This window comes from Echeneis naucrates, chromosome 16 (assembly GCF_900963305.1).
Source record: "Echeneis naucrates chromosome 16, fEcheNa1.1, whole genome shotgun sequence".
Taxonomy (NCBI): Eukaryota; Metazoa; Chordata; class Actinopteri; order Carangiformes; family Echeneidae; genus Echeneis; species Echeneis naucrates.
In genome coordinates this window covers 15,303,185-15,330,102 of record NC_042526.1, presented here as the reverse complement: position 1 = coordinate 15,330,102, position 26,918 = coordinate 15,303,185, and the positions used below count along the sequence as shown (strand labels likewise).

At 40.5% G+C, this 26,918-nt stretch overlaps 2 pseudogenes; both read left to right on the top strand.

Moving 5' to 3' along the window:
* Positions 1-394: 394 nt before the first annotated feature.
* On the top strand, positions 395-9,373 carry LOC115056206 (probable phospholipid-transporting ATPase IM; annotated as a pseudogene).
* Positions 9,374-16,835: 7,462 nt separating this feature from the next.
* Positions 16,836-25,975, top strand: LOC115056205 (phospholipid-transporting ATPase ID-like; annotated as a pseudogene).
* The last annotated feature ends 943 nt before the right edge of the window (positions 25,976-26,918 follow it).

Here is a 26,918-nt window from a genome sequence, read left to right as displayed (position 1 = left end):
TCAAATTTCTTATCTGCAGCAGACTGAATTTCAGACACTGGAAATGCAGACAGAGAGTAAAGATCGAAGGGAGAATTTTCTTACTCTGCAGGAAGAAAATACATTCTTCAAAATTAAGCTCAAGCATCTCAATAACAAGGTATCCCATTTAGAATTTCTGAATGAAATACATAGAGCTGAGCTTGACAGCTTGAGAGTTGAAAGCCAACCGGAGACTCTTGTTGCAGAAGCTCAACAGCTGGAGACTCCTCCTGCAGCAATATGTGACCATGAACTTACAGTAGAGCATGTTCAGCAAGGCAGCACTGACAAAGATAAGTTGTTGCAAAAGCTTGTGGAAGTTGAAGGCCTGAATGATAAACTGGACAAGGCAGAGAACAAGAATGACAGATTGATGGCTCAGTTAGATCTACTGGAATCTGAGGCAGATGAACAACAAGCAGAGAATAAATGTCTGCGTGCAGAGATTAAAGCTCTAAAGGATAAGGAGAAAACATTGAAAAAGAAGAACCAGTACCTCATTAATGACATGGACTGCCTTGAATCTGCGACAGAGAATTATCAAGCTGAGATTAAAGGTCTGAGAGCAGAAGTCTACCTTCTTCAGTGTCAAGTTAAAGATGGCGAGGAAGTATTCAGAGAAAGAGAGCAGTTAGCACAGAAGCTCACTGACATGGAGACTCTGTTTGAGAAAAAACAAAAAGACATAGTGAAGCTGAAGGAATCCCTGCACCATCATCAACAAAATGAAGAATTTCTGAATGAACACAACTACATTGTCGCTACTGAGATAGGCAAACTCCAGTCTTTGAGAGAAAATCAGATTGAAGAGAACCAAAACCTGAAGGCAGTCATCCTGGAACTTCAGTTCCAATTCAAGGCAAATGAGAAACTGATGTTAACGAAAGATGAGATCATTAGCAAGCAGAATAATCAAATTGCTTATCTGCAGCAGGACACGGATGAGCTTCACACACTCATAATTGAGATGAGACAGTCAAATATGGACCTTAAGAAGCAGCTGGAAATAAAGCAGGATGAGGAGATACTGGCCGGAGCAATTAATTTCAGAGAGGAAGCAAAGGCCTTTTATGAATATCCAGAAAAACTGGGAATGCCCGAGGAGGACAGCATTGAAAGCCTCGAGGAGACTGAGTGGTATGATGCTCCAGAAGACATTAACCTACAGGAGACACTTGCAGTAGAGCCGTTACAGTTGGAGCCTCCCGTTCTTGAAGTCGATCAGATGGACACTCCTCCAGCAGAACCTAAATGGTGTCGTCTCAAACGTATACTCAAGCTAAGCCTAAATATTTTCTCTGCCACAGGGTGTTTTGTTTGTTATGCAGCCATCCTGACCAGCTGGTTTTTCCTGTTAAATGCAAGTCCTTGTATCTCTGAGTTTGTTTACGAGCTGCTAGAACCGCATTGTGGTTGTCAAGCTACCCCAAACCCCTTCTAAACACCATAGACTGCATAAATGAATACCAACACCGGCCTGGTCTGTGAAGGTCTTCAGACATCGAGGTCATGCGTGTTCTCCTGCTTGTGTAGTTTCCTCCGGGTACTCCGGTTTCCTCCCACCATCCAAAGACATGTTTGTGTTAATTGGTGACTGTAAATCAGACTGCGCTAAACTTTTTCATTGTCCATCATTTTGACGGACAGGTAAAAAAAATCCATCATAATCTATTTTTCTTTCTTTCTTTTTCTTTAATTTTAATGTAGGTTTTTAAATTATAATAAACACAGTCAGTAGCATTGAATTTTCATTAATTTGTTTTGTTTTTTTTAATTCAATTACAACAAACTAAATGATGCACTTATAAAGGCATGAGAGAAAACATTCATCGTGTCAACACCACATTTCCCCAAAGTGACATCGGTGGCCACTAAAAACACTAACTGTGGCCATGTGCAAAATGAACAACGCAGTTTTACAAAATTAAATACTTGTAATTAAAATATGAACAAACTTCGCAAGACATGACCTAAAATCAACTCAGTTCACCTGTTGCGGCCTGAACTCAGTCTGATTCACACCTTCCTCCTGATGCGCATGGAGTGAAACAGGGTGCCTGCTTGTGCGTAATCAAATGCATCAAGTGAGGTTGCTGCAGTGGTGACAAACCCTGCTCTAAATTGTCCGTAGGTCTGAGTGTTGGCCCTGAGATGGACTGGTGACCTGTCCAGGATGAACCCGCCCTCGTCCAATGTGACTCGGAAACAGATAAGCAGCAGAAGATGGATGGATGGCACCTCTACATTTACTTCCTCACTGGGGAATTTTTGATCCTGGCCTTATCCTGTCATATCATATTTATGAAAATGTTACCCAATCAATTATGATTAAAATACAAAAAAAATCAGAGATGAAACGATAAAAAGAAGACTCAATGTTGTCCACTTGTGTGACTGCCATCCTTGTTGGCCCTGGTTTCATCCTCATCATGTTGGCAGCCCTGCAGAGTGGCTCTGTTTTTGGGAATAGACCATTGTATATAACCAAGCTGGTTATGAGGGCAAAAGTAGGCTGCCTCTGGTACAAGGAGGGTGTACCTAATAAACTTACTCGGTCTTTATTTTAAAGTCACATCCGCTGCCATATTGAGGTACCTTCACAGACCGTCAGAATTGTCTGTATGGTGTTTGGCCTTTGTGATTTTGTACTGATAGTAAAATATTGTTGAGTCCAAAGTCAGTCCGATCAGTCCGTCAGTCATCACAGAAAAAAACGTACCCTTTCCATTTGCCCTCAGAGAGACAAATCTGAAAGTCAGACAGGCCTTGACCATTACCTCAGATTTGGGAAATATTTCTAAACTAATGGACTTTGATGGTAAGATGATGCCTGACATCTTTTTTTCGACAAGTATTTAACAAATGTTGCTTGGACCCGAGGAGGGGGAGGAAAAAAAAATTCTCAGATGTGCTCAAAAACCACTTCTGTATAAACCTGCATGCGACATATACTGTATGAATGAGTGTTTGATTTTTTTCTTTTGATGACAGTGTTACTCTTTTTACTGCATTTCTCAAGTGAAGTCATTTGTGAGCCACCAAACAACAAAATGGATACATTTACAGGAGCCTTGTACTAGATAGACAGTAGATACCGTCTAGATAATAAAATGCTGCTGCGAGGTTGTGTACTCAGAAACAGAGTGGTGCTTCAGAATGGTCATATTTGCTGGTTGGAAATTGTTATTTTAACATTTTCAGTAACCACCTCCTGCAGCATTGTGTGTTTCTTTCTTTCTTTCTTTTCTCCGATAGGAAACTCATGAACCTTTCTGTTGATCTTTTTCTGGCAGGGCTCCAAACCAAACGCAAATGCAAAACTGTGAAAGAACAAAGTTGAAGAGGACAAGCATCGACAGGGTGATGAACACTTTGGTTTTGTGAGCTGAAAGCTGTACACTGCCCTTTCGTGGTAACTTTGACTAGCTAACATAGATGTGTACTCTGACACAGCCCTGACAGGAGGAGGTCAAATCAGACACAGTCAGTGAAAACAACTGGAATGTGTATCTACTGCAAGTTATTCATATGTCCACTGTCCACTTGACACATTGTTCTTTATCTCAGATCTTTGCCTTCCTCATTTGTATGGGAGTCAGTTTGGCCATTGGGAACACTGTTGGGAGAGTCGGAGTGGCAAAAACTTCCAGCTGTTCTTACCGTGGAACGAATTTCAGACCAGCGCTGCTTTTTCTGGCTTTCTCACCTTTTGGTCTTACATCATCATCCTCAACACTGTTGTTCCCATTTCATTGTATGTGAGGTGAGTTCAAAGAACATACGGTGTGCCCAAGTCTAAAAAACCCTTAAACCATTTCATACGTTACACTATCTTGTCATTTTCAGCTTACATTTTATTTTGAAAGTAATTCTTTCAAATGATTTCCTGTTGGAAACTGTATCATACAACAAAACATGCAAACCTTCCTTTAGTGTCGAGGTCCTGCGCCTCAGCCACAGTTACTTCATTAACCGGGACCGCTAGATGTATTGTAGTCTAACGGCCACTGCAGCTGAAGCTTGGACCACCACCCTGAATGAGGAACTCGGTCAGGTGGAGTTCATCTTCTCAGACAAGACCGGCACCTTCACCCAGAACATCATGGTGTTCAGCAAGTGCTCCATCAACGGACAGACGTATGGTATGAGGCTTGTTCAAACTCTTGCATATTATTTTTCTTTACATGTCTTATTGTAAAATTCAAAATTTCCAACAATTCATCCAGATGTGTAAGGGTTTTTAAACAGATTTTAAAAATGGAGAGAGAAAGCTCTATTGGATTCAATCAATTTATATTTCCCACTTTATCTGCTGTTTTTAGTGACATTTCCATCTTCAACCTAACCGCTGAAAGATGAGGATAATTTTGAGCGCTATCCACTCACTAATGAACACATAAATTAATAAAACACTTACATCCTGTCAGTTTTAGACAGTTAAATTGTCGGTAAATTTGTCTTGCCTAAAAGGTTTGGATAGATCAACCGCTCCTTCCCTCCCACCTGACAGTTAAATCACTTGATTATTATCTTGCAATCTAATATAAAATGTTACTGTTTTTCCATAAAGAAGAAAAAATTTAAATTCTTTGCGTTTAGGTCAAAAGATTAACCATGGTTATAAATCATCGCTGAGTTTGCTCTTCAAATTGGCCACATTGACTCAGAGTTCGGCGCAAATAATCAACCTCACAGGCACAAGTGTGTTTCTGTATCTCTGTATCTATGAGCATGGTCTCCCCTGGGTTTCCTCCCATGTTTGGGTTCATTGGTGACTCTAGATTGTAGGTCTGAGGCTGAGTGTGTGTCTCTGACTGTCACTGTGTGTTGACCCTGTAATGGACTGGTGACCTGTCCAGGGTGACCCCGCCCTCACCCAGTGTGAGCTGGGACTGGCTCCAGCGTCCCGCTGTGCGACTTGGAAAAGGAAAAGCGGTAGAAGATGAATGAATGATATTCAGCGTTGCTCTGTTCTCTCTTAGGTGACATTTATGATGAATTTAGCCAAAAGTGGATATTACAGACATAAGTTAAGCAAAACAATCAAAAACACAAACCTTCTGATGCAGTCGGTCATCGTTACATCTAATTTCCCTCAGACGCTGTACGATGGTCCATGTCCCCGCAGAAAACAGCCTGTGTGGACTTTTCCTTCAATCCTCTCTGTGACAGACGGTTTAAGTTTTATGATGGCAGCCTGGTTGAGGCCGTTAAAGTGGAAGATCCTGCAGTGCAGGATTTCTTCAGACTGCTGGCTCTGTGCCACACTGTGATGCCAGAGGAGAAGGGCAGAGTGAAGGTGGAGCACACACACAGTTTAGACACAGCAGCAGCCACAATTAAAGCAATTACTTAATTATTAAGTGATATTGTATGTGCCTGATGTTTCTGTTAACATGAAGGACATCTGATGTACCAGGCCCAGTCACCTGACGTAGGAGCGCTGGTCACTGCAGCACAAAACTCATCATCATGTTGTACGAGGTGGGACAAGCAGTCACCTATCAGTTGCTGGTCATACTGGACTTCAACAATGTGCGCAAGAAAATGAGTGTCATTGGTTAGGTCTTCACTTATAACTGAAATGCTGAAGTTCACTCTCTAGTTGTCAGCACAATTCAACGTACACATCAATAATCTGATCATCTATTAATACTAGTTAAGACATTAATGGAAATCAACAGTCTTTCATTCCTCTAATTTGGCACTTTCTGAGGAGGCAACATTTATAAATGGCATAATTCCTTCTTAATCATTTGCTAATGCTTTACAGATCAATTATAAGTCAGTAAAAAGAAAGAGTTAAGGGTCGCCAGGTTGTACAACCAGCACAATGTGTTCACATTCACACCTTAGACTGTTTGATTGTTAGACCTCTGGAAAATCTGGACCAACGTCCTTCAATAAAACAGGTTATCAACTCCGTAGATTATCGTGCACAGCTGCAGGAATGAGCTATTAAAATGTAAATTCCTGTTTTATCTGTGACATTCTAACTTTTATGACCGAAGAGTTGATGACCAAGAAATTAAACAGCAATATTTAATGCTGGCAGACGGCTGTCTACAACCTGCCAACACAAAACTTGTTGTTCCTTTCCCATAATCGACCTGTGAAATATCACTTTTTAATGACACCTTTTAGCGTTTTTAACTTTCTAAATTATATTTGTGGCAGTAATGTATTCTTATTTTCAAATTATCTTTTCAAGTTCAAGTCTTTCTGTTTGCAGTTTGCTAATAGGATTTGGTCAAGAGTGTGATTTGTGTTTGCTATGCTCCTGTGTTTTGAAGTGAGAAACCCCCAATTTAAGCTTTACTGCAATATCTTTGACTGTCTGGATCCCTCCTTTGAAGACCTCTTGTGCACCACCTCAGAGCATCTCAGTGTAAGTGTTACCTGATCAGATAGCACAACTCTGTAGATGTAGATACTATTATTTTTATTCCAAAATGGCAGCCAATGCTTCATATTGTTAAACACTAGATTTTCGTTACTAGTTTTTTTCCCTCTGCAAAAATTTGCAGGTGAGGGGCTTCGAACTTTAGCTCTGGCCTACAAAGACCTTGATGAAAACTATGATGAGGTTTGGATGAAGAAGCTCCTGCTTGCCAGCACTGTAATTGAGAACCGTACGGATCAGATGGCTGTGCTCTATGAAGAGATTGAACAGGGCTTGAAGGTACAACTTGCATCCTTTTGTTTTCATCCTCGAAGCCCTCAACCTCCTTTGGGGCCCCCCTGCAGTCTGACTGCTGTTCTGGCTGAAGCTTCTAGGAGCCACAGCAATAGAGGACAAACTACAGGACAGAGTCCCAGAGACCATGGCCTGTCTAAATCTGGCCAACATCAAAATCTGGGTCCTTACAGGAGACAAACTAGGTAATTTAATCCATGTAAATGATCTCTTTTACCAGAAACTGGAGCTTTGATAATAGGTCTGATACCAGCATTCAGAGACTGCAATGAACATCGGCTACTCCTGCAACATGCTGCGAGATGACATGAGTAAGGTGTTTGTTATCTCAGGACACTCACTGCTGGAGGTGCAGCAACAACTCAGGTGGCAAATTATACGTTCACCTTTTCACCTCCCCTCAGACAGCAGGTTGATTTTTTTTCTTTTTAACAACAATCAAGTCGTGGAGGAAAACTGCTGTGCTGTTTATGCCATTTATGGCTCCATTGGGTGACTAAAATATAAAAAAATTGGTGCCTATGGATAATATTTTATCCTGGTGAATCTACACCAATCAGTTTAGAAAGTGACTGAAGATGTATGTTGACATGCTTTTCTGCCTTTACAGGGGTGCCTGGGAGCACATCCTCAGCCTTAGTCACGTTCGTGGTGCAGGAGATGTTGAGAAGACTGATACATGTGCAGATGACTCTGTGTTTGAAGAGTATGCCTTAGACATTAATGGGCACAGTTTGGTAAGATACTCTATAAGGTTACACTAAATGAAATTATAACTGTAATTATTATCATATATGTAATTATTGTTTAGTTTTTTTTGTCCATGTCAGTTTTTCTAATGGTATAAATGCCTGAATATTATACCAAACAGTGGTTGTGTTGTTGTGTTTTTTGCTGACTCTTTCATGTCTGTGGTTGCTGAGTCTGCTGTACTGCTGAGGTTTTTATTAACATCCATTTCCTCACAGGGGAGCTGCTCCCCCACTGTGCACTGCAGCTCAGTGGAAATGATACCTGGAGCAGCTGTTTTGTTTTGCCTCTGCTGGGGCTTAATGTTACAGGTAATAATAGACTGAGCAGGTGTGATGTCTGTGTTCTCCCTGCAGGCTCACGCTCTGGAGCCACAGCTGGAGCACGTCCTGCTGGACATGGCCTGTTTGTGTAAAACGGTCATCTGCTGCCGCGTCACTCTGATGCAGAAAGCTCAGGCGGTGAAGCTGGTGAAGAGGCACAAGAAGGCGGTCATCCTGGCCATAGGAGATGGAGCCAATGATGTCAGCATGATCAAGAGTAAGTCATCACCCCAAGACTGTGGCACATCGAAATAATCTCTTAATGTTCTCTTAATATTCATTTTATAATCAAAAACAGTCCTCTGAAAACACTCCTGCCGCATGTAAGATTCTTAACGTTATCAAACTCCCCTATTTTTAGGAAATAATGATGATTGTAAGAAAAGCCTTGGATGCATCTCTGATTACCTTCAGAAGAGCAGAAAAACTGCTAAATGACTCCCTGGGTTTTTTTTTTTTGCAGATGTATTATAGAAAATCAGATGGCTTGTTCTCTCACTCCAGTCCACATTGGCACAAACTGGGAGTACTGGGAAGTAGGTGAGTTGACTTTGACTTGAAGCTGTGTCATCAGACAACACTAAGATCATGATCGAAGGTCAATAACTGCAAGTCGATAACTGGGGATAAATAACAGTTTGTCTTTCTTCTGAAACAAATTTTTTTGTCATCAGCAGCTTTTTCACAGACACTCTGACCTTCATGGGCATAAAACCATTTTTAATTTTTATTTTTTATTTTTTTTTAACCACATGAATTGTATAAATGTTGTTCATATTCAAAGAGTGTGTTTTTACTTCAAATTCAACTTAATTGTTGCTTGAACAATCAACCTAATGAACCCTAACTCCCATCAGTGTCCCATCGTACACTGTTAATTTAACATTTTCACCAAGCACTAACTAACCTCAGTATAGCTCTCCCATTATTATGTAGGATATTTGTAAATTAAAAATGCACCACCCTCGTGCTGTCTGTTTTCTACAGGACGTCAGTGACCAGAACAGACCTCACTACCCGAGCTTGTACAAGCCCAGGCAACAAAACCTTCTCTTCAACAAGCGCCAGTTTTTCCTGTGCACACTGCATGGGATGGCCACATCATTCCTGCTCTTGTTCGTTCCCTGTGGAACCTTCACTTCCATGGTGAAGGACGACAGCTCCAACTTCTCTGACCAACAAATCTTTGCTGTTACCATAGCTACATCCTTGGTTATTGTAGTAAGTGTGCAGTTGAGATAATAAAGAGAGGAAAAACATCCCTGATGTTTGGAACAATTAATGCTATAATACCGTTCACGGTGTTTGTATCTATCCTCTAGATTGCACTTGACACTCACTATTGGACAGCTGTCAATCAACTTTTCATATGTGGCAGTCTAACTCTGTACTTTGTCATTTTATTTGCAATGCAAAGGAATGGCATTTTTGGCATTTTTCCAAGCGCTTTTCTGTTCATAGGTATGTTTTGATTTGTGTAATTATGTGTAAGGAAATAATGTTGTTGCCTGGAAAACTGAGCACAAATTAATGTTGTTGTGCGTTTCCTCAGGCGCAGCCCCCAACTGTCTACAGGAGATGAGTGTGTGGTGTGTGTGGTGCCTGGTTTAGTCGTCTGCTTCCTGAGGGTTGACCTCTTCCCAACTTTAACAGACAAGGTACAGTATCGGTCAGTCTTCAAAACTTAAAACTGTCGAGTCGAAGTCAAAATAATGAATATATGTCTGTGAAACAAGACTTTCCCAAGTCATTAATCATCTTCAGTGATGATCTGTAGTCACTGACAACCCCGTACCGCTTTATCAGAATTAACAATGTAAGAATGTCATATGTAATCATATGCCAGTCGTTGGGATTTTCAGAGTGAGTATTAGTGGCATTTATATTGTTACACATTTTTTACTTCTGTGGCCTTGGTACTATTTATTAAAGATCTAAGGGCTTCCACCCCTGCAACATTACAACAGTTTTGTCACCTACAACAGTCCAGACAGCGGCAGGACCCTCAGGAGCAGAGCCTGAGGCGACTACACAAGACGAGTTCCCGTCGCTCTGCCTATGCTTTCTCCCACCAACAGGGCTGTCAGCCAAAAACATGAGGGTGAGAACAGTGTCGTCTGCTCACTCCCCTGAAAGGACACCATGCAGCCCTAAGTGGATAGAAAATGTCCTAAAAAAGAGGAATGAAGTCTCTTGCGTGCCGGAAAGTACGGGAGCACCAGAAAGCATCAAAACGGAGATGCAGCCCCCAAAGCATCAGCACTCAGGCTGAGCCTGACCTCTAACAGGGTCAATACATACGGCAGAATGCATGGACACACAGACCAAGCATATCGTATGAGTGTCCTTCATTTGGGTGAGTTTTTACTCAAATCCAACTACACAAACATACATAATTTTTTATTAGTGCAATTCACATGGAAATGGTTGAATGTTCAAAGCCTGTTAAAACATGATCACGTGGAGGAATAATTTAGAAAAACTGCAAGCAGATAAAGAACTATGACTGATCTGTACCGTTGTGCCCTTTTCTAACTAACAAAAATTAACAAAAAAATCTGAAACAGCAGTGTAATGCCAACATTTAAAAGAGGAAAGGGAAACGTAATCCCAAGCGCCAGTAAAGTTTGTCTATCAGTAGACTAAAGTCTGAGAAAGTCTATGTTTTAAAGCTTTCATCTCAACCTTCATCCAAAGTGCTGAAATGCATGTTTTGTAAATAACTAAAGCTGCTGAATATGAAGATAAGCCCAGTTTAATCACTGATTTATACTTTACTGACTCCATAACTTGCCAGAATGCCATCAAACTAACTGGAATCTCAAATATGGGATATGTAATGCTGCAAGCATTTTTGGATGAGGATGTGCAAGAATCACTCTGAAGTCTGTTTCCCAGTGCTGTGCCTTGTTAGGCCCCTGTTTTTTTTTGTTTTTTTTTTTAAATAATAATCCCCCTTTTTTATTATAAGTTTTTTCTTTTTGTTCATTACATTTGGATCTGAAATGTTAAAATAAGATGGTTGAATGTATTTTAAGCACAAAATAAACATGATGAAATTGAATGTTTTATTTGTGATCTTGTTTTGTTTATAAGAAAAAGAGAAAAAAAAAATCAGAGCGTACAGTGAGTTGGGTGTACAAAATCATGCCAATATCCAAAAGATTCATGATTTTAAAATAAAAAAAAAAAATTGTGATACAAATATCATTTAAAAACAAAGATCATCCACAAAAAAAATTCCCTTCATAAGAAACAGGTTGTAAACAACTATTTAAGTTTGCATTTTGTATCATCTTGTCATTGATAAGTGCCTTTGGCCTTCAGTAAGAAAATGTCAAAGAAAAAGACAACGCTTTTTCCCTTGCAGCAGTGTCTTTGAACCTGACTTACGTTTCTAGAAACAATTTTGGATTAGTGAGTTTCTTTTCACTCCTCAAGGAAAACTGCAGCACCCCCTCCTGGCTTTGACACAAATAGACTTTGTTTCTCCATGGCTGCTCTGTGTGCGTCAGGGAGGTAGTACGCTTCTCTCACAGCTTGTAGGAAAGACTCCACTGTCTCAGAGGGAACCATGGAGACGGCACAGCCGCCCCAACCTGCCCCTGTCAGTCGGGAGCCAACAGCCCCCGACTTCCTGTAATCGAGAGAAACAAGAACAGCACAGGTCAGCGTCAGTAAGTCCACCCTTTAACACAACCACAAATTTTGGATGAATGTGGATTTATGAGGAAAAAAGGAAACATGGCAAAGAAAGCAGGCAGAAAATCGTCGTTGTATGTAGGAGTGACCTTTGCCGACATTAAAATCATCTGGAACTTTACCCTTATCCATTGAGACGGAAAAGATATAGGTTAACGGCTCTGCAAGACACTCTTTGACTTCTTTTATAAGAAAGGTATCAATTCCGTCGTGTCATGCGGCGCTATTATTCAACCCTACAATTATTTCTTTAATTACTTCAAGTTTACATTTGATAAAATTAGACATAATCGGAAATGTACCAAAAATATTATCTGCAGGATTACACTCTACATAAGGAATCTTTTTTGCAAGTGAAACACCAATATTAGCAAAGAAATCATTAATTCATCAATCAATCAATCATCAGCAACAAGTTGCGGATAATCTTCCATGTGTGTTTGATGTTATTTGATGATTCCTTTAATTGTTGAGAGTAATAGTTCTTTTTTGCCAATCTCAGAAGATGATTGTATCTGTTTTTATAGCTTTTATATAATACTAAAGCTTTGAGGTGTTGGCAATAAATACTATTTATAAGATGAATTTTTGTTATTACAAGATTTCTATGATCCTGAGGTAAACTAAGGTTTGCTCATATCTCCACTGCATTTAGGTCTAGCAAAACATTTGTTAAATACTACATTCAGTGAATGAGAAAAACACTTGTAAGCAGATTCAGCACTTCACATCTATACACTTTGCTCCATGAGACGTCCTGAAGCTCTCTCTTAAACATTGAAATGTTACGTTTGCTGAATTTACGATGGGCTGTTTACTATATTGACCGTTAAGCCTAGTAAACTGATATGTAGGAAAATGGTCAGATAAGTCTGTAACTAGTATTCCACAATGGATTACCTCATTCAAAGAATTGGTAAAAATATTATCAATCAAAGTAGCCGATTTATCATTTACTCTGGTGGGTTTACTTATGACTGGATAAGAGTAATTGGATTAAATGGCACATAAGAAGTCCTCAGTCCCAGAATGCGTCTCAATCTTGAGATTGATATCAAAATCACCCAAAATGAACATTAATTTCCCCTCCTTATTAATAACATCCATCACATTAGCCACACAATCACTGAATTCCCTGATAACAGTATTTGGTGGATTACACACAACCTATAATGATTTTTTGGCTTCAACAAGCATTTCAATTCAAATTGATTCAGTTGGCACAGTTTCAGAATTCAAGTACAGATCATGTCTTATCTTGTATTCATAATCGCGATGGACAAAAGTTGATACACCACCGCCCGCTTTCTTCACTCTGTAAGAGTGAACTGAATTGTTCTGGGAAGCTCATATAGACTGCTAATGTTATCAGAAAGCCAAGTTTCTGTAAGTGCTATTATTGGGGAAAGTATGCTCAAGAGATGACAGATAATGAATTAGCTGATCGTGATTCTTTACCAAACTCCAAATATTCATATGGAGGGTTGAAAAAGTATGTAATTCTGATGGAATAGAACTTCTAATAGGAATTGAACTGATTTTCACTCATATAGTTACAGGATGGTAAGGTATATGTTTCTGATAGGACATTCGCGTCTGGATCCCAATTGAAGTCATATTTATCGCTATCACCCCTTTCTAAATCAAAAGGAGTAAAAACATAATGCTCATTTGTAATAGAAATTGATGCAGTGGTGTTGGTAACAGCAACATAATCGCTATTTCCTAAAGAATGAAAGGGAAACAGTCCAGTACATGTCTGACAAAACCAGTTTGACCATAGATCAATGTTCTTCTTTGTAACAAGTGGACATCGATAGTGGGATATGTTTTTGCAAATACCACAACAAATACAAGTATTTAGCCTTTTTTGCATCTTGCACACATTGATCATGATCTGTTGGTGTCCAAAAGACAATGGCTTAATTGCTACCCTGGGCAGCATTTAAGATGCTGGCTTTAGAGAGGGTTGACTGTTTATCTTTGTGCCTAAGTAGCTTTACTATCAGGACTCAGAGCAGAGGAACCCAAAAGCACGAACACAGAGACAGCAGTAAGTCCGACAGGCTTTAATCAGTCTTAAAACAGGTAGGGGTCAGAAACCAGGCAGAATCTCTAAAACGGCAGAGACAGGCAGATAGGTGAAGACACACTAGACAATCTGGCAGAGAGCAGGTGAAAGTGGACTGGTATAAGTATAGGAGACTGATGGGGGAATGGGCCTCAGGTGGGAAGATGGGTGGAGCAAACCAGGTGCAGGGAATGAAGGTGATAACCAGGCAGGTGGGTGTGTCAGGAACTGCAGAGACAGGAGAGAGAGATCAAGTAGATGTGACGGTGACATTTATTACCGTAGGTCTTGTTTTTTTCCCATCCCCGCCGGCCAACAGCTTCCCAGTGTGGTGCGCTCGTTCGATTTCAATGTGCCTTTGATCAATTTAGTTTTTTCCAGTTAGATTTTGTCTAAATTTCTTCTCCGAAATCAAACCAACTTTCATTAAGTGACTCGGTGATGCCGTCTATGATGATGCTGTTCCTCCTAGATTGGTTTTCCAGATATTCAGCGTTGTCCATCCAGTGTTCAATATCAACTTGCAGGGCTTCAGCATTGGATTGGAGATGTTTAAGATGTTTAATGGTATCCATGGTCACAGATGTTAAAGGGACTTTAAAGCCCTTAAAGCTCTTGTTGCATGATCAGGTCTTTATAAAAAGCCTTTTGCTGATCCAGGAGGTCTCAAACAACTGAGAGAAACATACTCTTCTCTCTTCTTAAGTTGCATTTTATAAAACTATCAGCCGATAATCAGACAAAACAGAGTCCTACCAGTTGGATGTGAAGATAAGCTGCTTGGAGAAGGCTTCGGGCTCCTTCCTTGACATACTTCTGTCCCATCGTCTGTGTAGACAGTATTTGTGTCTGAACTTCTTCCTGAACTTTTGATTTGACCCACTGGACTCCTGAGGGCAGTGGTACGGCCTGATGAGGCTGCAGTTTTTGCACCAGCACCAACCAGGGTCCATATCGGCTGATAATAGCGCATCTAAAAAAAATTATTTTGTGCACTGAAAAAAAAAAAAAACAAAAACATATATGTGTGTGTGTGTGTGTGTGTGTGTATGTATGGCCTCAGACTGGTTTCACTGGCTTTGTTACATCTTGTTATTCATTTCTCAACACATAATACAATGTTAGACAACAGGCCACTGTACCAGGAAAAGAAAAAGGTGTTTGAAACCAGGTTAATCTCTTTGTTATGAAACCCTCAGGTGGCTCAGTCCCTTTGAAAGCATTACACGCTGTAGAAAATGTAACCACATTTGTCTCGTTTTTCAAAATATGGTTACCAAAGCACAAAGACCTGAGCAAAGCGAGAGGAAGGAATCTTTTAGATCAAACTGTGATCCAGGAAAAAATGAAGCTTCAGGTGACAAAGACAATACAGACTTTCAAAGGTGTGTTTGCCCATTTCAGGTTTTAACCACATCTAACTCAGTTAACAGCATTATGAAAACCATTCTCTGCAGCTTTGGACACACAGCACAGGTCATTTTTACTGGGACAATATTTAATATCATTACTCATTCTTACAAATCATGATGCTTTATTGATACCAAGGTACTTTGAAAGTCTCCCACAGAAGAGAATTACACACTTTGTGAATTTTTTATGGGATTTTTTTTTCCTTGTTTGTTTCAGTATTGCACTTTGGACACCAGGGGTCACCAACTCCGCTCCTGGAGAGCAACTGTCCTGCACGTTTTAGGTGTTGTCCTGCTCCCGGTGTGAGCTTCAAACTAAAAATGCAGCAGTTTGACACAGTTTTAGTAAAACTGTAAACAGACACACAGTAAAAAGAATCCATAAACATCTGACATAAACATCTACTGAGACATTTTCATTTCAGCTCGTACCGCAGCCAGTCAGTAAACGTGGTCCGATTATCTTTTTTTATTTTTTACTTTTAAAAATAAACAACTAAAGCAATACAAAAATAACACAACAGTATTTGTAATAGTGAACTCGACAGAGGCAGACAGGCTCGGTTCCTGGTGTCTTTCTGTGCGGAATCTGCGCTAACTACTGTGCCGCCGTGCTGCCACTTTAAGGGGCAAAGGTTGGAAATTGACGACAGACAAAAGCGCCAAATAAAGCGCAGAATAAAGAGGGATAAAAATAACACCGGGAATAAATACTTATCACCCGCAAATTATAGACAAGTTAAACTGTTCACTAATGTGCCTGGACAAACAGATTTACGTTTATTCACACTAATGGCGGCGTACGGAGACCTTCGAAAGTTCCCGGAAGTTAGCATAAGCTAGCCGCAGCTCAATGTATTTGAAAGGAGCAGATTGTCGGAGCCACACATTTTCAAGGTAAAATGTTTAAATAATCGTCTTTCCATATCAGCTGTACATCGAAATCAAATTTGTTCGAGTATTTAAGTATGTTGACGGAATGTCGCCGTCTCGATTCGTAGATTTATAGAATATTAACCGATAAACATTAAGGCTAGCACACTGGATAATGATAGCAACAGATGCCACAGGCTGATAAATGCAAATTCTGTTCTTAAATATAACTTCATCCAACACAGTTGATAGCGACGTTAATATATTGGGATAGCTATTGTAAACATTTGTCCAACTGTATTTATTTTTCTTTCTTCTATATCTATTTCTGCAACTGTGAACGCAAGACTACCTGACAATGACGTCACCCGTATTTATCAAAGCAGCGAACGATAGCGCAGTGAAACGTCACAGATGACGTCAGATGTACTTGTATATAGGACCGTTTGCTTTGATCTGGTATCAGGATAAGGACCGGAAATCAGAGTGAAAGATACTAAAGAAGTATTCAGGGAAAGAGACCACAGAAGCCCACAGACATGGACAATCTGAAGATAGAACAGAAAGACAAGATCGTTAGGAAGAAGAGTTATCAAATTTCTTATCTGCAGCAGACTGAATTTCAGACACTGGAAATGCAGACAGAGAGTAAAGATCGAAGGGAGAATTTTCTTACTCTGCAGGAAGAAAATACATTCTTCAAAATTAAGCTCAAGCATCTCAATAACAAGGTATCTCATTTGGAATCTCTGAATGAAATACATAGAGCTGAGCTTGACAGCTTGAGAGTTGAAAGCCAACCGGAGACTCTTGTTGCAGAAGCTCAACAGCTGGAGACTCCTCCTGCAGCAATATGTGACCATGAACTTACAGTAGAGCATGTTCAGCAAGGCAGCACTGACAAAGATAAGTTGTTGCAAAAGCTTGTGGAAGTTGAAGGCCTGAATGATAAACTGGACAAGGCAGAGAACAAGAATGACAGATTGATGGCTCAGTTAGATCTACTGGAATCTGAGGCAGATGAACAACAAGCAGAGAATAAATGTCTGCGTGCAGAGATTAAAGCTCTAAAGGATAAGGAGAAAACATTGAAAAAGAAGAACCAGTACCTCATTAATGACATGGACTGCCTTGAATCTGCGACAGAGAATTATCAAGCTGAGATTAAAGGTCTGAGAGCAGAAGTCTACCTTCTTCAGTGTCAAGTTAAAGATGGCGAGGAAGTATTCAGAGAAAGAGAGCAGTTAGCACAGAAGCTCACTGACACGGAGACTCTGTTTGAGAAAAAACAAAAAGACATAGTGAAGCTGAAGGAATCCCTGCACCATCATCAACAAAATGAAGAATTTCTGAATGAACACAACTACATTGTCGCTACTGAGATAGGCAAACTCCAGTCTTTGAGAGAAAATCAGATTGAAGAGAACCAAAACCTGAAGGCAGTCATCCTGGAACTTCAGTTCCAATTCAAGGCAAATGAGAAACTGATGTTAACGAAAGATGAGATCATTAGCAAGCAGAATAATCAAATTGCTTATCTGCAGCAGGACACGGATGAGCTTCACACACTCATAATTGAGATGAGACAGTCAAATATGGACCTTAAGAAGCAGCTGGAAATAAAGCAGGATGAGGAGATACTGGCCGGAGCAATTAATTTCAGAGAGGAAGCAAAGGCCTTTTATGAATATCCAGAAAAACTGGGAATGCCCGAGGAGGACAGCATTGAAAGCCTCGAGGAGACTGAGTGGTATGATGCTCCAGAAGACATTAACCTACAGGAGACACTTGCAGTAGAGCCGTTACAGTTGGAGCCTCCCGTTCTTGAAGTCGATCAGATGGACACTCCTCCAGCAGAACCTAAATGGTGTCGTCTCAAACGTATACTCAAGCTAAGCCTAAATATTTTCTCTGCCGCAGGGTGTTTTGTTCGTTATGCAGCCATCCTGACCAGCTGGTTTTTCTTGTTAAGTGCAATTCCTTGTATCTCTGAGTTTGTTTACGAGCTGCTAGAACCGCATTGTGGTTGTCAAGCTACCCCAAACCCCTTCTAAACACCATAGACTGCATAAATGAATACCAACACCGGCCTGGTCTGTGAAGGTCTTCAGACATCGACGTCATAGACATAACACAAACAACTTTGTAACATGATACAAAGATACAAACACAAAAAAATAAAACTAAGGCAACGCAGAGGCAGAACAGCGGCATACTGTTGCACCCACAATCAGAAGGTCATGGGTTTGGCTCCCAGCCTGGGGCCTTCCTGTGTGGAGTTTGCGTGTTCTCCTGCCTGTGTGGGTTTCCTCCGGGTACTCCGGTTTCCTCCCACCATCCAAAGACATCATGTTTGTGTTAATTGATGACTCTAAATCAGACTTTGCGCTAAACTTTTTCATTGTCCATCATTTTGACGGACAGGTAAAAAAAATCCATCATAATCTATTTTTCTTTCTTTCTTTTTCTTTAATTTTAATGTAGGTTTTTAAATTATAATAAACACAGTCAGTAGCATTGAATTTTCATTAATTTGTTTTGTTTTTTTTAATTCAATTACAACAAACTAAATGATGCACTTATAAAGGCATGAGAGAAAACATTCATCGTGTCAACACCACATTTCCCCAAAGTGACATCGGTGGCCACTAAAAACACTAACTGTGGCCATGTGCAAAATGAACAACGCAGTTTTACAAAATTAAATACTTGTAATTAAAATATGAACAAACTTCGCAAGACATGACCTAAAATCAACTCAGTTCACCTGTTGCGGCCTGAACTCAGTCTGATTCACACCTTCCTCCTGATGCGCATGGAGTGAAACAGGGTGCCTGCTTGTGCGTAATCAAATGCATCAAGTGAGGTTGCTGCAGTGGTGACAAACCCTGCTCTAAATTGTCCGTAGGTCTGAGTGTTGGCCCTGAGATGGACTGGTGACCTGTCCAGGATGAACCCGCCCTCGTCCAATGTGACTCGGAAACAGATAAGCAGCAGAAGATGGATGGATGGCACCTCTACATTTACTTCCTCATTGGGGAATTTTTGATCCTGGCCTTATCCTGTCATATCATATTTATGAAAATGTTACCCAATCAATTATGATTAAAATACAAAAAAAATCAGAGATGAAACGATAAAAAGAAGACTCAATGTTGTCCACTTGTGTGACTGCCATCCTTGTTGGCCCTGGTTTCATCCTCATCATGTTGGCAGCCCTGCAGAGTGGCTCTGTTTTTGGGAATAGACCATTGTATATAACCAAGCTGGTTATGAGGGCAAAAGTAGGCTGCCTCTGGTACAAGGAGGGTGTACCTAATAAACATTACTCGGTCTTTATTTTAAAGTCACATCCGCTGCCATATTGAGGTACCTTCACAGACCGTCAGAATTGTCTGTATGGTGTTTGGCCTTTGTGATTTTGTACTGATAGTAAAATATTGTTGAGTCCAAAGTCAGTCCGATCAGTCCGTCAGTCATCACAGAAAAAAACGTACCCTTTCCATTTGCCCTCAGAGAGACAAATCTGAAAGTCAGACAGGCCTTGACCATTACCTCAGATTTGGGAAATATTTCTAAACTAATGGACTTTGATGGTAAGATGATGCCTGACATCTTTTTTTCGACAAGTATTTAACAAATGTTGCTTGGACCCGAGGAGGGGGAGGAAAAAAAAATTCTCAGATGTGCTCAAAAACCACTTCTGTATAAACCTGCATGCGACATATACTGTATGAATGAGTGTTTGATTTTTTTCTTTTGATGACAGTGTTACTCTTTTTACTGCATTTCTCAAGTGAAGTCATTTGTGAGCCACCAAACAACAAAATGGATACATTTACAGGAGCCTTGTACTAGATAGACAGTAGATACCGTCTAGATAATAAAATGCTGCTGCGAGGTTGTGTACTCAGAAACAGAGTGGTGCTTCAGAATGGTCATATTTGCTGGTTGGAAATTGTTATTTTAACATTTTCAGTAACCACCTCCTGCAGCATTGTGTGTTTCTTTCTTTCTTTCTTTTCTCCGATAGGAAACTCATGAACCTTTCTGTTGATCTTTTTCTGGCAGGGCTCCAAACCAAACGCAAATGCAAAACTGTGAAAGAACAAAGTTGAAGAGGACAAGCATCGACAGGGTGATGAACACTTTGGTTTTGTGAGCTGAAAGCTGTACACTGCCCTTTCGTGGTAACTTTGACTAGCTAACATAGATGTGTACTCTGACACAGCCCTGACAGGAGGAGGTCAAATCAGACACAGTCAGTGAAAACAACTGGAATGTGTATCTACTGCAAGTTATTCATATGTCCACTGTCCACTTGACACATTGTTCTTTATCTCAGATCTTTGCCTTCCTCATTTGTATGGGAGTCAGTTTGGCCATTGGGAACACTGTTGGGAGAGTCGGAGTGGCAAAAACTTCCAGCTGTTCTTACCGTGGAACGAATTTCAGACCAGCGCTGCTTTTTCTGGCTTTCTCACCTTTTGGTCTTACATCATCATCCTCAACACTGTTGTTCCCATTTCATTGTATGTGAGGTGAGTTCAAAGAACATACGGTGTGCCCAAGTCTAAAAAACCCTTAAACCATTTCATACGTTACACTATCTTGTCATTTTCAGCTTACATTTTATTTTGAAAGTAATTCTTTCAAATGATTTCCTGTTGGAAACTGTATCATACAACAAAACATGCAAACCTTCCTTTAGTGTCGAGGTCCTGCGCCTCAGCCACAGTTACTTCATTAACTGGGACCGCTAGATGTATTGTAGTCTAACGGCCACTGCAGCTGAAGCTTGGACCACCACCCTGAATGAGGAACTCGGTCAGGTGGAGTTCATCTTCTCAGACAAGACCGGCACCTTCACCCAGAACATCATGGTGTTCAGCAAGTGCTCCATCAACGGACAGACGTATGGTATGAGGCTTGTTCAAACTCTTGCATATTATTTTTCTTTACATGTCTTATTGTAAAATTCTAAATTTCCAACAATTCATCCAGATGTGTAAGGGTTTTTAAACAGATTTTAAAAATGGAGAGAGAAAGCTCTATTGGATTCAATCAATTTATATTTCCCACTTTATCTGCTGTTTTTAGTGACATTTCCATCTTCAACCTAACCGCTGAAAGATGAGGATAATTTTGAGCGCTATCCACTCACTAATGAACACATAAATTAATAAAACACTTACATCCTGTCAGTTTTAGACAGTTAAATTGTCGGTAAATTTGTCTTGCCTAAAAGGTTTGGATAGATCAACCGCTCCTTCCCTCCCACCTGACAGTTAAATCACTTGATTATTATCTTGCAATCTAATATAAAATGTTACTGTTTTTCCATAAAGAAGAAAAAATTTAAATTCTTTGCGTTTAGGTCAAAAGATTAACCATGGTTATAAATCATCGCTGAGTTTGCTCTTCAAATTGGCCACATTGACTCAGAGTTCGGCGCAAATAATCAACCTCACAGGCACAAGTGTGTTTCTGTATCTCTGTATCTATGAGCATGGTCTCCCCTGGGTTTCCTCCCATGTTTGGGTTCATTGGTGACTCTAGATTGTAGGTCTGAGGCTGAGTGTGTGTCTCTGACTGTCACTGTGTGTTGACCCTGTAATGGACTGGTGACCTGTCCAGGGTGACCCCGCCCTCACCCAGTGTGAGCTGGGACTGGCTCCAGCGTCCCGCTGTGCGACTTGGAAAAGGAAAAGCGGTAGAAGATGAATGAATGATATTCAGCGTTGCTCTGTTCTCTCTTAGGTGACATTTATGATGAATTTAGCCAAAAGTGGATATTACAGACATAAGTTAAGCAAAACAATCAAAAACACAAACCTTCTGATGCAGTCGGTCATCGTTACATCTAATTTCCCTCAGACGCTGTACGATGGTCCATGTCCCCGCAGAAAACAGCCTGTGTGGACTTTTCCTTCAATCCTCTCTGTGACAGACGGTTTAAGTTTTATGATGGCAGCCTGGTTGAGGCCGTTAAAGTGGAAGATCCTGCAGTGCAGGATTTCTTCAGACTGCTGGCTCTGTGCCACACTGTGATGCCAGAGGAGAAGAGTGAAGGTGGAGCACACACACAGTTTAGACACAGCAGCAGCCACAATTAAAGCAATTACTTAATTATTAAGTGATATTGTATGTGCCTGATGTTTCTGTTAACATGAAGGACATCTGATGTACCAGGCCCAGTCACCTGACGTAGGAGCGCTGGTCACTGCAGCACAAAACTCATCATCATGTTGTACGAGGTGGGACAAGCAGTCACCTATCAGTTGCTGGTCATACTGGACTTCAACAATGTGCGCAAGAAAATGAGTGTCATTGGTTAGGTCTTCACTTATAACTGAAATGCTGAAGTTCACTCTCTAGTTGTCAGCACAATTCAACGTACACATCAATAATCTGATCATCTATTAATACTAGTTAAGACATTAATGGAAATCAACAGTCTTTCATTCCTCTAATTTGGCACTTTCTGAGGAGGCAACATTTATAAATGGCATAATTCCTTCTTAATCATTTGCTAATGCTTTACAGATCAATTATAAGTCAGTAAAAAGAAAGACTTAAGGGTCGCCAGGTTGTACAACCAGCACAATGTGTTCACATTCATACCTTAGACTGTTTGATTGTTAGACCTCTGGAAAATCTGGACCAACGTCCTTCAATAAAACAGGTTATCAACTCCGTAGATTATCGTGCACAGCTGCAGGAATGAGCTATTAAAATGTAAATTCCTGTTTTATCTGTGACATTCTAACTTTTATGACCGAAGAGTTGATGACCAAGAAATTAAACAGCAATATTTAATGCTGGCAGACGGCTGTCTACAACCTGCCAACACAAAACTTGTTGTTCCTTTCCCATAATCGACCTGTGAAATATCACTTTTTAATGACACCTTTTAGCGTTTTTAACTTTCTAAATTATATTTGTGGCAGTAATATATTCTTATTTTCAAATTATCTTTTCAAGTTCAAGTCTTTCTGTTTGCAGTTTGCTAATAGGATTTGGTCAAGAGTGTGATTTGTGTTTGCTATGCTCCTGTGTTTTGAAGTGAGAAACCCCCAATTTAAGCTTTACTGCAATATCTTTGACTGTCTGGATCCCTCCTTTGAAGACCTCTTGTGCACCACCTCAGAGCATCTCAGTGTAAGTGTTACCTGATCAGATAGCACAACTCTGTAGATGTAGATACTATTATTTTTATTCCAAAATGGCAGCCAATGCTTCATATTGTTAAACACTAGATTTTCGTTACTAGTTTTTTTCCCTCTGCAAAAATTTGCAGGTGAGGGGCTTCGAACTTTAGCTCTGGCCTACAAAGACCTTGATGAAAACTATGATGAGGTTTGGATGAAGAAGCTCCTGCTTGCCAGCACTGTAATTGAGAACCGTACGGATCAGATGGCTGTGCTCTATGAAGAGATTGAACAGGGCTTGAAGGTACAACTTGCATCCTTTTGTTTTCATCCTCGAAGCCCTCAACCTCCTTTGGGGCCCCCCTGCAGTCTGACTGCTGTTCTGGCTGAAGCTTCTAGGAGCCACAGCAATAGAGGACAAACTACAGGACAGAGTCCCAGAGACCATGGCCTGTCTAAATCTGGCCAACATCAAAATCTGGGTCCTTACAGGAGACAAACTAGGTAATTTAATCCATGTAAATGATCTCTTTTACCAGAAACTGGAGCTTTGATAATAGGTCTGATACCAGCATTCAGAGACTGCAATGAACATCGGCTACTCCTGCAACATGCTGCGAGATGACATGAGTAAGGTGTTTGTTATCTCAGGACACTCACTGCTGGAGGTGCAGCAACAACTCAGGTGGCAAATTATACGTTCACCTTTTCACCTCCCCTCAGACAGCAGGTTGATTTTTTTTCTTTTTAACAACAATCAAGTCATGGAGGAAAACTGCTGTGCTGTTTATGCCATTTATGGCTCCATTGGGTGACTAAAATATAAAAAAATTGGTGCCTATGGATAATATTTTATCCTGGTGAATCTACACCAATCAGTTTAGAAAGTGACTGAAGATGTATGTTGACATGCTTTTCTGCCTTTACAGGGGTGCCTGGGAGCACATCCTCAGCCTTAGTCACGTTTGTGGTGCAGGAGATGTTGAGAAGACTGATACATGTGCAGATGACTCTGTGTTTGAAGAGTATGCCTTAGACATTAATGGGCACAGTTTGGTAAGATACTCTATAAGGTTACACTAAATGAAATGATAACTGTAATTATTATCATATATGTAATTATTGTTTAGTTTTTTTTGTCCATGTCAGTTTTTCTAATGGTATAAATGCCTGAATATTATACCAAACAGTGGTTGTGTTGTTGTGTTTTTTGCTGACTCTTTCATGTCTGTGGTTGCTGAGTCTGCTGTACTGCTGAGGTTTTTATTAACATCCATTTCCTCACAGGGGAGCTGCTCCCCCACTGTGCACTGCAGCTCAGTGGAAATGATACCTGGAGCAGCTGTTTTGTTTTGCCTCTGCTGGGGCTTAATGTTACAGGTAATAATAGACTGAGCAGGTGTGATGTCTGTGTTCTCCCTGCAGGCTCACGCTCTGGAGCCACAGCTGGAGCACGTCCTGCTGGACATGGCCTGTTTGTGTAAAACGGTCATCTGCTGCCGCGTCACTCTGATGCAGAAAGCTCAGGCGGTGAAGCTGGTGAAGAGGCACAAGAAGGCGGTCATCCTGGCCATAGGAGATGGAGCCAATGATGTCAGCATGATCAAGAGTAAGTCATCACCCCAAGACTGTGGCACATCGAAATAATCTCTTAATGTTCTCTTAATATTCATTTTATAATCAAAAACAGTCCTCTGAAAACACTCCTGCCGCATGTAAGATTCTTAACGTTATCAAACTCCCCTATTTTTAGGAAATAATGATGATTGTAAGAAAAGCCTTGGATGCATCTCTGATTACCTTCAGAAGAGCAGAAAAACTGCTAAATGACTCCCTGGGTTTTTTTTTTTTTGCAGATGTATTATAGAAAATCAGATGGCTTGTTCTCTCACTCCAGTCCACATTGGCACAAACTGGGAGTACTGGGAAGTAGGTGAGTTGACTTTGACTTGAAGCTGTGTCATCAGACAACACTAAGATCATGATCGAAGGTCAATAACTGCAAGTCGATAACTGGGGATAAATAACAGTTTGTCTTTCTTCTGAAACAAATTTTTTTGTCATCAGCAGCTTTTTCACAGACACTCTGACCTTCATGGGCATAAAACCATTTTTAATTTTTATTTATTTATTTTTTTTAACCACATGAATTGTATAAATGTTGTTCATATTCAAAGAGTGTGTTTTTACTTCAAATTCAACTTAATTGTTGCTTGAACAATCAACCTAATGAACCCTAACTCCCATCAGTGTCCCATCGTACACTGTTAATTTAACATTTTCACCAAGCACTAACTAACCTCAGTATAGCTCTCCCATTATTATGTAGGATATTTGTAAATTAAAAATGCACCACCCTCGTGCTGTCTGTTTTCTACAGGACGTCAGTGACCCGAACAGACCTCACTACCCGAGCTTGTACAAGCCCAGGCAACAAAACCTTCTCTTCAACAAGCGCCAGTTTTTCCTGTGCACACTGCATGGGATGGCCACATCATTCCTGCTCTTGTTCGTTCCCTGTGGAACCTTCACTTCCATGGTGAAGGACGACAGCTCCAACTTCTCTGACCAACAAATCTTTGCTGTTACCATAGCTACATCCTTGGTTATTGTAGTAAGTGTGCAGTTGAGATAATAAAGAGAGGAAAAACATCCCTGATGTTTGGAACAATTAATGCTATAATACCGTTCACGGTGTTTGTATCTATCCTCTAGATTGCACTTGACACTCACTATTGGACAGCTGTCAATCAACTTTTCATATGTGGCAGTCTAACTCTGTACTTTGTCATTTTATTTGCAATGCAAAGGAATGGCATTTTTGGCATTTTTCCAAGCGCTTTTCCGTTCATAGGTATGTTTTGATTTGTGTAATTATGTGTAAGGAAATAATGTTGTTGCCTGGAAAACTGAGCACAAATTAATGTTGTTGTGCGTTTCCTCAGGCGCAGCCCCCAACTGTCTACAGGAGATGAGTGTGTGGTGTGTGTGGTGCCTGGTTTAGTCGTCTGCTTCCTGAGGGTTGACCTCTTCCCAACTTTAACAGACAAGGTACAGTATCGGTCAGTCTTCAAAACTTAAAACTGTCGAGTCGAAGTCAAAATAATGAATATATGTCTGTGAAACAAGACTTTCCCAAGTCATTAATCATCTTCAGTGATGGTCTGTAGTCACTGACAACCCCGTACCGCTTTATCAGAATTAACAATGTAAGAATGTCATATGTAATCATATGCCAGTCGTTGGGATTTTCAGAGTGAGTATTAGTGGCATTTATATTGTTACACATTTTTTACTTCTGTGGCCTTGGTACTATTTATTAAAGATCTAAGGGCTTCCACCCCTGCAACATTACAACAGTTTTGTCACCTACAACAGTCCAGACAGCGGCAGGACCCTCAGGAGCAGAGCCTGAGGCGACTACACAAGACGAGTTCCCGTCGCTCTGCCTATGCTTTCTCCCACCAACAGGGCTGTCAGCCAAAAACATGAGGGTGAGAACAGTGTCGTCTGCTCACTCCCCTGAAAGGACACCATGCAGCCCTAAGTGGATAGAAAATGTCCTAAAAAAGAGGAATGAAGTCTCTTGCGTGCCGGAAAGTACGGGAGCACCAGAAAGCATCAAAACGGAGATGCAGCCCCCAAAGCATCAGCACTCAGGCTGAGCCTGACCTCTAACAGGGTCAATACATACGGCAGAATGCATGGACACACAGACCAAGCACATCGTATGAGTGTCCTTCATTTGGGTGAGTTTTTACTCAAATCCAACTACACAAACATACATAATTTTTTATTAGTGCAATTCACATGGAAATGGTTGAATGTTCAAAGCCTGTTAAAACATGATCACGTGGAGGAATAATTTAGAAAAACTGCAAGCAGATAAAGAACTATGACTGATCTGTACCGTTGTGC